The sequence below is a fragment of the Pan troglodytes genome, chromosome 18 (genome assembly GCF_028858775.2).
Source record: "Pan troglodytes isolate AG18354 chromosome 18, NHGRI_mPanTro3-v2.0_pri, whole genome shotgun sequence".
NCBI lineage: Eukaryota > Metazoa > Chordata > Mammalia > Primates > Hominidae > Pan > Pan troglodytes.
The window spans coordinates 40,398,221-40,415,837 of record NC_072416.2 but is presented as its reverse complement, the minus strand read 5'-3'; the positions used below and the strand labels follow the sequence as shown (position 1 = coordinate 40,415,837).

Here is a 17,617-nt window from a genome sequence, read left to right as displayed (position 1 = left end):
CACGCACGCACGCCCGCACTCCCACGGGAGTCAGTTTCTCACCAGCTGAATTATTTGAACTTAGCACCACTAAAAGTGGAGCAATCAGGTACGGAGTGCCTCCAGAGCTGATGTAGTAGAAATCACTGACGCCATCTTTTTTTTTTTTTTTTTTTTTTTTTGAGACAGTCTCATTGCGTCGCGGAGGCTGGACTGCAGTGGCATGATATCGGCTCACTGCAACCTCCACCTCCCGGGTTTAGGTGCCTCAGCTTTCCGAGTAGCTGGGATTACAGGCATCTGCCACCCACCCGGCTAATTTTTGTATTTTCAGTAGGAACGGAGTTTCATCACAAACTGCTGACCTCTGGTGATCCGCCCGCCTCAGCCTACCAAAGTTCTGGGATTACAGGTGTGAGCCGCGGTGCCCGGCCTATTTCAAATATTTTAAATATTAAAAAGTAGAACCTGGCCAGGTGTGGCTCACACCTGTAGTCCCAGCACTTTAGGAGGCTGAAGTGGGAGGATCGTTTGAGCCCAGGAGTTCAAGACCAGCCTGGACAACATAACAATACCCTGTCTGTTCAAAAAATAAAATTAGCCAGGTGAGGTGGCACGTGCCTGTGGTCCCAGCTACTCGGGAGGCTGAGGCAGGAGAATTGCTTGAACCCGGGAGGTGGAGGTTGCAGTGAACCAAGATCGTGCTACTGCACTCCAGCCTGGGAGACAGAGCCAGACTCCGTCTCAAAATAATAATAATAATAATAAGCTTGGGCGGTGGAGGGCAACCCCAGGCATTGGCCACCTGTGTAGTGACCTGGCTTTTGGCTCCCTGGCAGCCAACTTCTGGGTCAGGCATCTTCGTTGGTGACTGCCCCTTCAGCTCTCCTGGTGTGGCGGTGAGTGGTATGGCATTGCTGTGACCCATCATCTTGTCTTAAAGAGGCATCCTGACATCTCCACACTTGCACACTGAAGAATGCAACATCATGATTAACTTTTTAAAGGAATATTACAAAAATCACAGCATCCGAAAATTTTTTGGTCATTGCAATGATCTTGATCAGGCAATGAGAAAATAAATCCTTGAAGAATGAGTACATGGAAAAGAGGACCAAGAGCAGAGACCATGGCAATTTGATGCAAGAGACTTTTTTTTTTTTTTTTTTTTGAGACGGAGTCTTGCTCTGTCACCAGAGCAAGTGCAGTGGCTCGATCTTGGCTCATTGCAACCTCCGCCTCCTGGGTTCAAGCAATTCTTCTGCCTCAGCCTCCCACATAGCTGGGACTACAGGTGTGTGCCACCACACCCAGCTAATTTTTGTATTTTTAGTAGAGACAGGATTTCACCATGTTGGCTATGGCCAGGATGGTCTCGATCTCCTGACCTTGTGATCTGCCCACCTCAGCCTCCCAAAGTGCTGAGATTACAGGTGTGAGCCGCCGTGTCCAGCCGCAAAAGAGACTTTTTAATTCTCCAGAGGAATCTGAAAAATAAATTGTATTTTCACTGGATGCCTTGGCTGAGAGAAGACCAAAAGACTATGGGTTGGCCCGGGCACGGTAGCTCACGCCTGTAATCCCAGCACTCTGGGAGGCCGAGGCGGGTGGATCACCTGAGGTAGGAGTTCGAGACCAGCCTGACCAATATGGTGAAACGCTGTCTTTACCAAAAATACAAAAATTAGCCAGGCATGGTGGCGTGGACCTGTAATCCCAGCTACTCGGGAGGCTGAAGCAGGACAATCTCTTGAACCCGGGAGGCAGAGGTTACAGTAAGCCAAGATGGCGCCACTGCACTCCAGCCTGGGCCACAGAGCGAGACTCTGTCTCAAAAAAAAAAAAAGACTGGGTTGATATCTGAGAGAATCCTTTCTTATTTGCTCTCCAGAATCCTTGTAATGAAAAGTGACCCATGAGAAATTGAACCATGGAGAAATATGAACATTTCTGGATTCTGAATATTTGTTGGGCAGTCTTTAGTATCATTTTTCCTCCACCAACAAACCTGACTTCACCCTGTTTCTTCTCTTTGCCTACTACCAGTTGTCTCAGTAACTTATCTCCCTGAATAAAGGAATATGATAAGTTAAAATAAAATAATTTATTTTAAAAACTTGTTTAAATAGGCCGGGCACGGTGGCTCACACCTATAATCCCAGCACTTTGGGAGGCCAAGGTGGGTGAATCACGAGGTCAGGCGATCGAGACCATCCTGGCTAATATGGTGAAACCCTCTCCACTAAACATACAAAATTAACCGGGCCTGGTGGCGGGTGCCTGTAATCCCAGCTACTTAGGAAGCTGAGGCAGGGGAATCACTTGAACCTGGTAGGGGGAGGTTGCAGTGAACCAAGATCGGGCCACTGCACCACTGCCCTCAAGCCTGGGCAACAGAGCGAGACTCCATCACACACACACACACACACACACACACACACACACACACACACACACACATTGTTTATAAATAAATTATCTTAATAATTTATTTTTAAAAATTAATAGACTGAATCTGTAGGCTTTGTAATATCTAGTTTATCTACTCCAATACCTCTTGGAGGCGTACTTCCTTTATTTGATTTCTGGATTAGGGATCCTATCACTGCAAACAAGCAATAGAAAATAAAGAAATAAAGGCCAGGTGTGGTGGCTCACACCGGCAATCCTAGCAATTTGGGAGGCCAACGCTGGCAGATCACCAGAGGTCAGGGGATTGAGACCAGCTGGGCCAACATGGTGAAACCCCATCTCTACTAAAAATACAAAAATTAGCCAGGCATGGTGGCACATGCCTCTACTCCCAGCTACTCCGGAAGCTGAGGCAGAAGAATCGCTTGAACCCAGGAGGCAGACATTACAGTGAGCTGAGATTGTGCCACTGCATTCCAGCCTGGGTGACAAAGTGAGATGAGAGAAAGACAGACAGACAGAGACGGGGTTTCACCGTGTTAGCCAGGATGGTGTCGATCTCCTGACCTCATGATCCGCCTGCCTCGGCCTCACAAAGTCCTGGGATTACAGGTGTGAGCCACCGCGCTCAGCCAGGTATGTGATCTTGAGCAAGTTTCTAAGCCTCTTTGTGCCCCAATGTCCATTTCTTACAATAGGGATAATAATAGTAACCTTTAAGTGAGTCATTACGCATAGAGTTTAATTAGAAGAGCTCTTGACATACAGCAAATACTAAAAACATTCAGTAGCATCCACAGTAGAAAACGCAGGGCCAGGCGCGGTGGCACACGCCTGTAATCCTAGCACTTTGGGAGGCCGAGACAGGTGGATCATGAGGTCAGGAGATCGAGACCATCCTGGCTAACGCAGCGAAACCCTGTCCCTACTAAAAATACAAAAAAAAAAAAAAAAAAAAAAATTAGCCGGGCGTGGTGGAGGGTGCCTGTAGTCCCAGCTACTCAGGAGGCTGAAGCAGGAGAATAGCGTGAACCCGGGAAGCGGAGCTTACAGTGACCGGAGATAGCACCACTGCACTCCAGCCTGGGTGACAGAGCGAGACTTCGTCTCAAAAAAAAAAAAAAAAAAGAAAGAAAATGCAGAGTACATAGCACATGGTAGATACTGACACTGCGCTGAGTCTCTTACAAACATCGTCTCATTTTACTCTCACAAAACCCCAGGAGTTTGGTATCTTTATTCTAATTTTAAAGACGAGAAACTGAGGCTTGAAAATATTAGGGATATGTCCAAGGTCACGGCGGAGCTTGCAATGAGCCGAGATCACGCCACTGCACTCCAGCCTGGGCAACAGAATGAGACTCCATCTCAAAATAAATAAATAAAAATAAATAAATAAATAATTTAAAAAGATGTATTTGGATGGTTAATGCATTTTTAACGTATAATCATCTATTGTAGTTAAAAGATGATCAAATGTGCTGATTCACTCAGTGTGTTTCAAATGCAGGACTTAAGGAACAATTTGCCATAAGCCACCAACTTATTGTTTTCTTTTAAATTATATATCTAACACGCATACATACACACACACACACACACACACATATATATACAAAATGTTAATGATGAAAATTTTGAGCATCATGAAGAATAGTATATATGTAATATAAGTTTTTTCACAAGAGTTTTCCAACTACTGTACTTTTTTTAGCAGAATACATTAGATACTACAAAAGAAATGAAAACAAAATGATGTGGAATAGCATGTAAACAATAGAAGGAAGTTTTTGAAGATTGTTACAACACAGCTTCCCTAGCTAATAATACCTGAGAAAACCTGCACATGTGGCATATATGTGTTGCTACCTTTTAGCATATATAATGGGTTTATTAATATTTCTTCATAGCATTGATGGGATGAATATATAAAATAGTATCCATAAATACGTAGACCTTTGCTGGGTGTATAGTAAATATTGTGTTAAAATAGAACTCTTCTATCTTTCTACAGAAATACCCTATGCAGTGATTACTTCTGGCTGTGATACATAAAAACAGGAAAATCTCAATAGAGAAAAAATATGTATTGATGATACATAATCTGGATTTTTCCAAAGAACAAAAACTATGAATTGGGTTGCAAGTATTTCATGTTAAGACAACAGTAAGAATAAAGACATGGAGCAGAAGATACACACGTTGAGTAGGTTTAACAGGCCTGAGCAAAAGATGCATATAATGAAACGTCACAAGAACAGACTAGAAATTCCTCTAAGCCTGTTGCAAGAGCCAAAGAAAATACATCTGTATTTGACTGTTGATAATGAGGAATTTCTGAAAGGTTGACCTATAGAAGTTCTGAAAAAATGCTTCTAAACAAACCAGATTCCTTTGTCAAATAGATAAGGGAAATTATGGATATGTAATGCCACTTTAGAAATTTCAAATGCACATTAACAAAGCAACAGCAAAAAGCAAACCCCATTTAACATTGTTTAACCTAGATTTTATGAACTTATTTACCAAGGAAACTCTCCCATCTGTATTTCCCTACTTGTAATACTTATTAAGAATCACTATTTTGGTGTCATTGGAATTTACTTAGAGAAATGCGGTCTAACCTCTGCTTTAAGAAGACAACTCTGGCAGAACTATCAATTGGAAAAAGAGAGTTTAGATGCTAGGAGGCCATTATAATAGCTCACTTGAGAGCTAATCTGTGCATGACTCTGATGGGAGAAAATAAAACTGAGAAAAAGGCATGCATTGGAGGCAACAATCCTTGGAATGTGATTGACTGTAGAGAATAATGAATGTGGAAGACCCAGAACAGACTTTAAAATGTTAAGCCCAAATGACTGTCTGATAGGTGGTATCTGTAACAAAAATTGGAAACTCTGAAGGAAGAACAAGATTCTGAGGAAACGACTAATTTTTTAATGTGTTGAGCTTGAGGGCCTGCTTTGGAACTAACAGGCAGCTGAAGATTTCATTTCATGTCAAAGAAACTTAATTTAAAATCCAGCAAGTACTAAACTCAGAGCTAAATGTGAAGGACTGAAATACCAACTTGCCCACCATGTTAGGTTTATGAGAGCTCAATGCAGAAATGCCTCTGAAGTGGGAAAATCTATAATTTCTCTGAAGAAGCACTGTCTGTGCTCTGGAGGTCAGAAACTTTCTAGACTCATGTCTTCATTAGGGCAGATCCAGAAGCCTTTTAGAAATTAAATTTTGGACATGCCCATGTGTCCTCTGAGCCTGTCCTTTCTGTCAGAAGTCACGCAGAGACCCAAATGTCAAAAAGGGACACACTCTTTTGTTGAAGCACAAGACTGTGGCATTCCAATCTCTCTCTGAAAATACATTATTGGATTCTTTGCAGCCAAATTCTTAAGAAAAGTTTGGTATTGGAGACTAATATTCCCTGAAGAATTACCTGAAGCATGAGGAAATCATCCCTTTAGATCAGTGGATTTTTTGCTTTAATTTTTAAATTGACACATCATTGTACATATTTATAGGGTATAGGGTGATATTTTGATTAGATCAGTGTTTTATAGCATGTTATGTAAAGCTTCTGAGAAGAGTCAGGGAGCATCTTAGAAAGCAAAATGGAGTCTGTAAACAGACATGTAATGAATACTAAGACATGTAATGAATATTCATGCACTCCCAGATATTTCAGAGACATCCAGTTATGTTGGGATCACGTGGAAAGATCTAAGAGACTCTGAGGTGAAGTGCCATGAATCACTCTGGGGCTGAGGCAGTAAAAAGCCCCTGCCTCCTTCCCAAGTTCTCTCCTTTTCCACTTCCAGTACTTTGAAGGTTACGTGCAATGTGTGTCATAGGTTAATGATAGAGGAGTTTATTCTGACTGACATTGAACTTTATGGGAGCAACCCACAAACTTTGGTGTGGTTGAGCCACTGAGAATTCAAGCTTAGTATCTTCTTGTTGCTGTTGCTGTTTACCAACACTGTGGTATTTCTACAGGGCTCAAGTGGGCAGAGAAATTCCATGTGAACAAGAATGTCTCATGTTGGGCTTCTGTATAAATTGTGCTGTTGAAAAATGTTAAGCAGATAAAAATTTTAGAAATTCATTGCTCAACACTGTATCCATACTATTTTTGTCTCAGTTGAAGCCATCCTAAAGTTATATATATTTAGATCATATAATCTTCAATAGAATTGTTTTTACCAAGTTGCTTTTTGATGTTATAGATGAGCCTTAAGTAATTCACAACTGAATTCATACACAAATGTTATTGAGTCTATTACCCACCATGTTAGAGAGGTTTATGAGAGCTCAATGCAGAAATGCCTCTGAAGTGGGAAAACCTATAATTTCTCCAAAGAAACTATTATAGTTTTAACAGAAAGAATGATGGAAAATAATAAGATAGAAAATCACATGAAGGAGTACAGAAGATGGGGCACTATTGAAGGGATTATTTAACAGCAATAAGGATGAAAATGTGTCATTGAAATTCTTTAGGTTTCACATAGAAATTGCACCAGTTTATCCCGGCAGACATATTGTTTAGAAGTTTTTAAGAAAAGAAATTTTTGAATCATAGTTTACACTGTTTTAGGTCATGGGAACTAGTAAACATGTTTCACTATGCAGACTATTAGTCAACATTTAGATCATGCTTTTCATTAAAGAATGTCAAATTGTGAGAGGAGAATCAATAGATCTAATTGTTACAGTCACTCAACTGACATGGTGACGGGCCTGGAAAATTTCTCACATGAATAATGGGTGAAGAGTCAAAGAATGATTCTTTTGGGGAAAAGAAGACCTGCCGGGGTTTTGGAAAGGGTATGTGTATGCATTTAGTATTGTTTAGTGTGGTAGCTCTATGGTCCTGACTGTCACATATTTATTGGGCTGCCATGTGTTAGGTGGAAACACAAAACTGTCATTTTTTTGTAGGACAGAAAAGGCTGAACACTGACAATTTCATATGGTTCCACCTAAGAGAATAGGAAACACAGGTATCTCTGAATTGTTTATCTAAGGTAGAATTTGGGGAAGAACTTAGAATTTATAAAAATTAAATTTTAGACTAAAATATATAGATATATCTAGAGTTGTTCAAAAATGAAAATAGAGCTGAAATATCAAGTGCTATAATGGAGTTCATATAAGAATTCCATGCTTTATATTTGAGGTTGGATATGTGCTTTTTCTTTATCCCTTTCATTTATATAGATCTAATCTTCTATAATGTTTAAAACATTTTGATTGAGATGTTCTTTGGTGTTCTTTTTTCTCTTGATTTAAAGATCTGCTTTACAACCAAACAGTAAGATTAAACAAAGCAAAACAATGCCCATGGCTTCATGATCACTCTACCCATTTAGAAAGGCCTTGTGCATGGCCTATTATGGTCATCTTGAAATTCTTTGTAATTTTTTATCAAAGGGTTCTACATTTTCACTTTTTACTGGGCCCTGAAAATTATGCACCCAGTCCTCAATCCGTGGTCTTCTTAAATTTGCGTGCAGATTAGAATTATAAAGGTACATTAATTCTAGGCCGTCAAAGCCTAGCTTATAACTTTCAAATTACATTTGGGAATTGTTCTTATATAACAGCATTTATTGCTCCAAAGATCATTATGTAATAACTACTAAATAATCTATATGACTGTACATTTGGGAAACCATGAAAACTTTCTAAAAGAGCTCTGCTGTTTTATGTAACAATCATGAAATATTTCCAAATGCATAAATATAAATAATTACAATAGAAAATCTGAGAGACAAAAAAAGCTATGATAGTATACCAATGCAATTTCTTGAAAATAGATACACATGAAACAAAGAATAAAGGAACAGCAGGAAAATGTGCCACTATTGTGGTTACAGCTTCGAGGCAACACATTAAAATGCCAACCAGACACAGGTGGCAACAGATGTATCTACCACCAAAAAAAAAAAGTTAAGTGAAAAATTTCAAATGAAGTAACTGTTCAACGAAAAGGAAAAAGAATAAAAATCACATCTGCTTACATGGCAATGAAACATGAAAGATTCTGCTAAACATTTATGTTGAAAATTAAGATGGAGGTAATTATGCACACTCATCCAAAAATAGAAAACAAGGAACTAGTGGACCAATGCCAATGTTAATTTTGAAAACCTCAAGAAGAAGAAAATTAAGATATGGTTGATAGGTTCTCTAAAATATAGCAAGAAAACTCTGCCCAAATTCTAAAGGATACAAAGTCTACTCAATTTAAAAACAAATGGCACGTTTCTGTTTCTTAAAAGACATACGCATAATCTGTGAGTGCATTTTCTACTTTAGAGACCATTTGAATTAAAATCCTTAAGTTCTTATGAATGTTTTCAAAATATGTACAGTAAATGAATAAAGCCCACAGTTATTTAAGGATAACATTTAAAATTATTTACTAAATCTTTAATATTAAAATAATAGTACATGCCATCCAGTCATAATCAAAAAAGCCAAGGTGATTATGGAGTATTGAGGCTGAAAAGAGCAAGATCTAAACCAACCTATTCTGGACTTCACTGTCAAGGAAAAAATTGAGAGGAAAATTTTCAAAAAATACTTATACTTGTGAGATTGGTGATGAGAAACAATCTGTGAAATATTGCCATTTCTCTGGAGTAAAAATTTTAAATGATTGGTTATCACGATGTCCCTTTCTCTTCACACTCAACATCTTTCTGATTTGCTCCTCAGATCTCAGGCATGCTGAGGCTATAATGTCTTTCCGTCTACCTTAGGTTTACTATTTTAAAATTGATTTTTGATGTTGTTGTGAACATGAATTTTGTATTAATACAGGAGAATGGGGTGTGCATTTCTGAAAGTCCAGAGTTGTAGGGGCAAAGAAGAGATTTCTGGAGTCCCCTGCGTGCCTGCTTACAGAGGTTTCCTTCCTGATATTGTCAACTTCTACAATTCTTGCTCTGGCACCATTTTAAAGCCCTGAGCAGTTAAGTGTCTTTTCCCGACCCTCATTTATACTACCATGAGGCTCCTTTGTAACATGAAATGTACAATGTGACCAATTGTTGGCTGCCCAAACAAACATACATTAGGACTTTTCACTCTGGCCTCCTATACTGAAACATCATTCACATTTAGTAAAGGAAGGGGCACTCTGTTAAACTCACCACATTCTTTACTTTATGGAGTCAGATAGAGATATTCCACTAAGTCCTTTTGCTTGATCCCATAGAGACCATCCTAGGAAAACTGAATTAATATGAAAGCAGGTAGAGTGAATATTCATTAAAGTCATTTACAACAACATCCAATAGTGTCTCCAAGTGGAACAGATATTTAGAAACCATTTGGCAGGAGATAGGATGGGGAAAGAGAGTGGCTGATGCATGCTGAGAAGTAGGAGGAACAATCCAGTTTTTTAAATATTGTTCTTTTTAAGAGTCTGTTTATCAGGTTAAACACAGTCAAGTGGTCAGTTGGGTCTAATAATTCAGTAACTGAGAACAGATGGAGAATACATGGATATGTGTCTGTGTGTACACTCACATGCAAAATCAGTTGCCCTGACTTTATCTTACTTACATCAATCTATTTACTGATTTTGACAGGAAGAGTATGTATTTTAGATACCTCAAGAGTATCTCCTGAAATACTTCCACATTCTTGCCTTTTGAAGAATCTTTTTAAAGGAAGAAAAATAATTATTATCAAAGAATTCACATTCCCAATGGCTCTATTTTCATCTCCTTAATCCAGTGTTAAAATTCATGGCTTGGGAAAAGTGGGATGTTTACAATGCCTATCTATACCATTTATCTATACCATTAGTTTTAATAGCCTGTTCACTTGAACAATTTCTAAGTATGTGGTAAAAGAAACTAAACTAAAATAATAATGCATTATATTTGAAAACATCAGTATCCTGTACACAAAACTTCCATAAGTAGTTCTTCCTAGATTGAAACTAGAACTAATCCATTTCCAAAATCATCTATATTTTTCTGAAGACAAAAAAAATGTTGCTACAGATAATTGCCATAGGCTGCAAATATTCTGATTCATCCAGTATTTCTCTCTTGTTGCATGTTGTATAGATAAATATAATGCATCAATATTAGGATAGCATATATTTTGTTAAATGTTAATGCAGAATTCTAAATTTTCTAGCATTCACAGAAAAGCAAGCTACTGATAGTAAGTAGTATTTAAAGAGAAATCTTATCTACTACAATGAATTGAGAAATACAGGATATTAAGACCACAAAAATGATTGTTTAGATGATTTAATTATAGCACAACAGGCTTTTCTGCTGATAATGTTTTAATTATGTTTTAATAACCCAATCTCAACAAACATAGCTAGAGTACAAATGATGAGCACAAAAATCCATCTCATCTGTAGCTCAGACTAGTATTTCAAATGTAATTTCTCTATTAGTAATTTAGTCTGATTTTTATAATTCATTAGAATAAATCAATAACTGACTTAGAAATCACTTCTGTGATTTTTTTCCACAGAAACATTAACAATACCACAAGCATTAAAACGTTGAGAAATATTTGTATATGATGATGTCAGTGGATGTTCCTTTCCTCAGCTAATAAATTCTAGTATAAAGTTTTCAGATCTGTACACAAAAATGGATCATAAAAATATAATCATGGTAGAAACTAGCAATTTTATGAATGTGGAGAAAGAGTTCAAATAGTACTTTTGTACTGTACTGTGTCCATGCAAAGCTTCATTCAATCAAACAAAAACAATACTGAATTTATTATGTTAAAATATTTAAGGACACTCTGGTAGATGAGATCATTTTCCTGCATTTGTTCACACTCTCTCCTATCTCCATCTCTAAGGGACAGATATAATTCCCCACTCCTGGACTTTGATCCTTGCTGTGTGATTTTGCTTAAGCCAAAGGGGTATCTTAGAGGATTTCAGGCAACAGAAGCCTGGCATGTTTTTGCACAGGCAGGTTGCACTCCTGACTTTTGCCATAACGATAACATGCTTCAAGTACCCGGGAGGGCTGAGGAGAATCACAAATACGTAGAACAGATCTGGACACCAGCTGCAGCTTCAAGCCAATGCTAGCCAAGCCCAGCCTAGATCAGCTGAACTGCGTCTGACCAGAGGTGCATGAACAAGGAAGGCAACGCGGTGGACCTGGGCCAGATGAGCAGCTTCTACATTGGCCTGTGTTCCCGCCTCCACTGCAACATTTTCTCCTACCACTACTCCGGCTACGGTGCCACCTCGGGCAGGCCCTCCGAGACGAACCTCTACGCCGACATCAACGCCGCCTGGCAGGCCCTGCGCACCAGGTGAGGGCGACCCCGGGCGCAGCTCAGCCTGGGCACACCCGAGAGGGGACCAGGCCGGGGGCCAGGGGCTGGGGGGAGGGGCGGGCTTCCCTGGGAGGAAGGTGGGCGGCCCTGCAGGAGGGGAGCCACAGTGGACGCATACTGCCAGAGAGCCGGACAGGTGAGCTCAGGCGTGCGGGTGCCGCCTCCACATGGCTGAGGTGTGGCCAGGAGGTCCCCCCACACCCTGGCCTGTGGAGCCAGGCTCCCTGGGATCCCCTGGCCTGAGGACAGGAAGGGGCTGAGCTTGTCACAGGGGCGTGGACGCCACCCGGCGGGAGGGGGTGGGTGGTGTCAGGGGGTCTGTGCATGTGTGGCTGGGAGCCCACGGGCCGAGGCCGCACTTGGGGCCAGGTGAGGCGAGGCTGCTGCATCGAGGTCCCAAGGCCTGGCCCATGAGGCCCCGTGGCTGCGGAGCTCAGCCATCCCGGGGCAGGGCCTGCAGGGTCAGGTGCAGACCCCCAGCACACACCTGAGGTCTCGGCCAGCTTCGATTCCAGATCCAGCCCTCCTAATCATCCAGGTCCCCAGCCCTGCGCTTGCCTGGGCTTTTCACTGGTGTTTGAGCACCGCCCGGGCCAGTGCTGCTCTGGACCAGAAGACCCACGTGGGCCTCTGGAGGCCTTTCCTGCTCGCCACCCGCTGGGGCTGTCTCGTCCTGGCCCTGCCCTGCCCAGCCCAGTGGTCTGACCCGCTCCTGCAGGGGCCAGGCGCAGCTCTGAGAAGTCAGAGGCCCTGGGGAGGTGGGGTCCTCGTTGCCTTGGCGATATCCCAGGCAGTCCCTGCTGTGGGCGTGGGAGCTGGGTCCCCTGGCACCACCCTGGCTCTGGGGGCCTCCCGGCAGTGTGGGGCGCCAAAACCAGGCACCACTTCATGCAGCTTCCTGGGCCCCCTCCTGTGTCTACTGCCCGGGGCACTGGCAGAGTCACACCACCCATGGCCAGCTCTGAGCTCTGTCTACTCCGCCATCTGTCCTGCTGTCGCTTTGTCCTGCAGGATCCTCGGCCCAGAGCCGTGAGGGGGAGGCCAGATCGCGCTCAGGGCCTCTATGGAGGATGTGTCTTGTTTGATTGTCTGAGTGGTGACATCTAGGTGGCAGCTGGGGGCTCCTGCCTGGAGCAGGTGACAGGGCTGGGCTGGCTCAGCACACTACTGGCCTTGGCTGCCAGGGAGCAGGCCAGGGAGGCTGAGGCAGAGCTGCAGCCACAGGCACAAGCCAGGCAGCATCCTTTGGGGCATGGGTGAGCAGTGAGCTGTGGAGTGCTGCCAGGAGGCTGGGATTCCAGGCCAGGGAGGGAGATAGCCCTGCTGGTGGAGTCCGAATGCCAGCCAGACGGGATGCACACCTGCCCATGCTCCTGCCTCACAGGAGGGCATCTGCCTGGCATCAGAGCCTGGAGCTTGTGGGAGGAGAGTTCTGGGGTCTCGGGCATCGACAGGGTGGCAGGTGGGTCCCGCGTGGTTGGGACTGGGCATGAGGAGGCCTTGGGACTGGTGCTGGATCAGCTGGGCCAGGGGCCGCACACCAGTGACCTGGGAGTGGGGGTGGCCCTGGGTGGGAGCTGGTGGTGCTGAGGTGGCAGAGGACTTGTCCACTCCCAAGGGAAGGCGCTGGTGGGAGGAGATGCTGTCCCCACAGCCACCATCCTCGATGTTGACCTGGGTTGGGCTGGCACCTCATTGGGCATGGGACGCTGAGAGTCCAAAATTGGGTGGAGACATCTGGGGACACAGCTGCCTGAATTCCTCATGGCCAAGGGGGTAGGCAAGGGCTGCAGGGAGGAAGAGTGTACCCTGTCCCGGCCAGTGCACCAGGAACGGCTTTCTAACCTGGGCAGGAAGGCGTGAAGCATTCAGGATGTGGGAGGGCACACAGTTCCCAGTGTGCGCCTAGGGGTGACCAAGAGGAGGAGAGGTGCCAGGGCTTCCCCTACCCTAGCCCGAGGGGGACTCCCACTGGAAACGCCAGTGAACCATAGTGGCAGGGAACAGGACCAGGCCGCCGGCTCCGCCCACCGCTGCGGTGTTGGGGGGCTGGGGGTGGCCCTTGAGACTGGTGTGGAGCCTGGGCCTGACCAACTGACTTGGCTGAACGGGGAGACTGGAGAGTCGCATCCGGAGCTGGGCCCGGGGACGCCCGCTGGCAGGAGGGGTGCGCGCGCGTTGGAGGCCTAGGCTGACCCTGTTCAGGTGCCGCCAGGTACCGCATCAGCCCGGACGGCATCATCCTGTACCGGCAGAGCATCGGCACAGTGCCCACCGTGGACCTGGCCTCGCGCTACGAGTCCGCCACGGTGGTGCTGCACTCGCCGCTCACCTTGGACCTGAGCGTCGCCTTCCCGACACCAAGACTTACTGCTTCGATGCCTTCCCCAACTGAGCAGGCTGGAGCGGGGACGGGGGCGGGGGCGGGGGCGGAGCGGGGCCGGGCCCGGGCCGGGCGAGGTCTCACCCGCCCCACGCCTCTCCCGCAGAATCCAGAAGGTGTCCAAGATCACGCCGCCCGTGCTCATCATCCAGGACACGAAAGACGAGGTGATGGGCTTCTCGCACGGGCTGGCGCTCTACCAGCGCTGCCCCAACGCCGTGGAGCCGCTGTGGGTGGAGGGCGCCGGGCACAAAGACATCCAGCTCTACAGCCAGTACCTGGAGCGCCTGCGCCGCTTCATCTCCCAGGAGCTGCGCAGCCAGAGCGCCTAGCGGCCGCCGGGGCCCCAACCGGCCGGACCTCAGCAATAAGGCGGCCCCCGGACCTCACCCCGCGCCGGCCCCCCCAGGGACTGCATGTGGACCCTCGGGCGGCCCGGGGGACCCCGCCCCCACCCAGGGGCCGTGGACGATGTACAGGCAACAGAGCTACGCACTCCTTTCCTTTTGGAAGCAAGAAGAAAAATCGTGAAAACGGAAATTAAAGATTTAAATTTTTTTTAAAAAAACACAGTGTTTATTAATATACTCCAAAGTTTTTCTTTTTCTTTTTTTTTTGAGATGGAGTCTCACTCTGTCGCCCAGGCCGGAGTGCAGTGGCGCGATCTCAGCTTACTGCAACCTCCGCCTGCCAGGTTCAAGCGATTCTCCTGCCTCAGCCTCCCGAGTAGCTGGGACTACAGGCGCGTGCCAGCATGCCCAGCTAATTTTTTGTATTTTTAGTAGTTACGGGGTCTCACCGTGTTAGCCAGGATGGTTTCAATCTCCCAACCTCGTGATTCGCCCGCCTCGGCCTCCCAAAGTGCTGGGATTACAGGCGTGAGCCACCATGCCCGGCCGTTTTGCATAGATTTTTTAATGCAGAATCATGGTGGCAATGGCTAATGGCTACCAAGGTGCCATCGTTCAACAATCCTGTTATTCAGTCATCACATCTACTACGTGTAAGCCATAATATCTTCTAAAATGAATTATAACTATTTTCTAATTGAAATAAATGGTAACACAATATTTCACTAAGTAATCTCTTCTAGTTTAGTCTCTAGTTCATCTCCACGGAATGCCTTCTGAGTTCCTATAATTGTGACTAATTCTCTGAGACGACATCAGAAATATCAGTATAAACTATGAAACCTACAAAGGGGATTCCTCTTTTTCCTTTTTATTATAGAGATGCTTTTCTTTTTGTTTTCTGCAAGCAAGCATGGTCTTAATCAATTTTGTATGCCCGTACCTAGGAGAGCCCCTGATTCATAATAAGACCTCAATAAGATTTGTTGAATAAAGTGAAAATATTATTTTTAGCTTTCCCTCACCATTTTCTTCAAAACAGACTAGTTCATAACTGAAATAGGCATTGTTTCTAGAAAACAGTCACTCCAACTGATCCCCTCATTTAATCATTTTTGTACTCCCTGAATCTATCATAATACCTGGCACAGAGTGGGTAAGTAATCAATATTTGTTCACTGAACTAATGGAAGCATGAGTGAATGAAACAATACAGGCATTTTAAAAGTATAATTCAAGATTGAAAGCATATTACTTGTCATTAGAGTGATTTTAAACAGCTAAGTATATGATAATTAGGAAGATTTACTTTCCTGCTTCATTTAAATTTTAAATATAGTGATCAAGGTAATTATGATTTTCATTCATTTATTCAATAAATGAATGTTTAATATTTTTTGTCTCACATGATAGATACTGGTCAAAGACATTACAATGATATTACACATAAAGATTTGTTTTAAATTTACAATGTCTTGAAATTTTTTTCTTGTTAATCTACAAAGTATATTTATAGGTTAGGAAATATACTTTTTAAAATGTCAGATAATGATCTTTTTATTTTCTATTTTGTATTATTATTATTATTATTATTGATACAAGGTCTCACTGTGTCACCCACGCTGGAATGCAGTGGCATAATCATGGCTCACCACAACCTTAACCTCCCAGGCCCAGGTGATCCTCCTACCTCAGCCTCCTGAGTTGCTAGGACTACAGGTGCCCGCCACCTCGCCCAGCTAACTTTTTACTTTTTTTTTTTTTTTTGGTAGAGATGAGTTTTCACAATGTTGCCCAGGCTGGTCTTGAACTCCTGGGCTCAAGCAAAACGGCAGCCTTGGCCACCCAAAGTGTTAGGATTACAGGCATGAGCCAGCACTGTGGGGCAGATAATGATAGTTTTTCAAGAATCGGTAAAACATTGTCCTTCAATGAATTAGTGCAGAAGCATGAAAAAAATCTATTATGAGCAAATCTGTGAAACAGATGTTGAAATTAGTATTCTAATAAGGCTTTTGTGCTTTTTGATGATACAAAATAATTTTGCTATGACAATACAGTTACTTAAATGAGAAGTATGAATAACTTGCTTTGATATGTTTGTGGTATGTTTCACTTATTTTTTGAGAAGGGTAATTATTAAATTTAAACTATATATGTAAAGAGTGCACATCAAATATTTTAAAACCCTGAAGAGTTAGGTCTTCATTTCAAGAATTGTTAAGTGTCTTAAGAACATATTTATTTTCTAGAAATGTTGAGCCTCTTCTTGGGTAATGTGATTCTTTTAAAAATTTTGGAAGGATTTCTTATTACATTAAAAATGAATGTATACAATAGGAAGTTACTAGGATAAAGTGAATTTAGCAGCTATCTTGCTTTGTTATATGTCTTATAAATTAAAATTACATTTTCATAATTAAAAGCCAAGCTCATTTGCTTTGATAAGACTAAGAGGAAAGGAGTATTAAATGAAGTTAAATTAGATTTTACCATCTTTTTAATAAGTTTCAGGCCTGGTTTGATAATATATTCCCAGATGCATAATTTAAAAATGATCTTTTGGCCGGGTGCGGTGGCTCAAGCCTGTAATCCCAGCACTTTGGGAGGCCGAGGCGGGCGGATCACGAGGTCAGGAGATCGAAACCATCCTGGTTAACATGGTGAAACCCCATCTCTACTAAAAATACAAAAAATTAGCTGGGCGTGGTGGCCGGCGCCTGTAGTGCCAGCTACTCGGGAGGCTGCGGCAGGAGAATGGCGTGAACACGGGAGGCGGAGCTTGCAGTGAGCCGAGATCACACCACTGCACTCCAGCCTGGGCGACAGAGCGAGATTCTGTCTCAAAAATAAATAAATACATACATAAACACATAAATATGAATTTAGTGAGAGCTGGTTATAGTTTGGAACCTCATTTGTGAAATAAACCATATTTCAAAATATTTTAAGCAGAAATACATTTAAGTTTTAGCCTATAAATTACCAGAAGTTATCCTAGTCACCTAAATAAAAAATATAAAAGTTCTACATTTTAACGTCCTTTCAACATTTTATGACCAGAAAACCCAGCAGATAAACAGCTCAGGTCTTAATGGGAAATGATAACATATAAGATCAGAGGCATCCGCATAAATAAATT

General features: G+C 43.1%; 2 pseudogenes; both read left to right on the top strand.

Moving 5' to 3' along the window:
* Nucleotides 1-110: 110 nt before the first annotated feature.
* On the top strand, nucleotides 111-1,477 carry LOC134808788 (COX assembly mitochondrial protein 2 homolog; annotated as a pseudogene).
* Nucleotides 1,478-11,533: 10,056 nt separating this feature from the next.
* Nucleotides 11,534-14,457, top strand: LOC129137303 (alpha/beta hydrolase domain-containing protein 17A-like; annotated as a pseudogene).
* The last annotated feature ends 3,160 nt before the right edge of the window (nucleotides 14,458-17,617 follow it).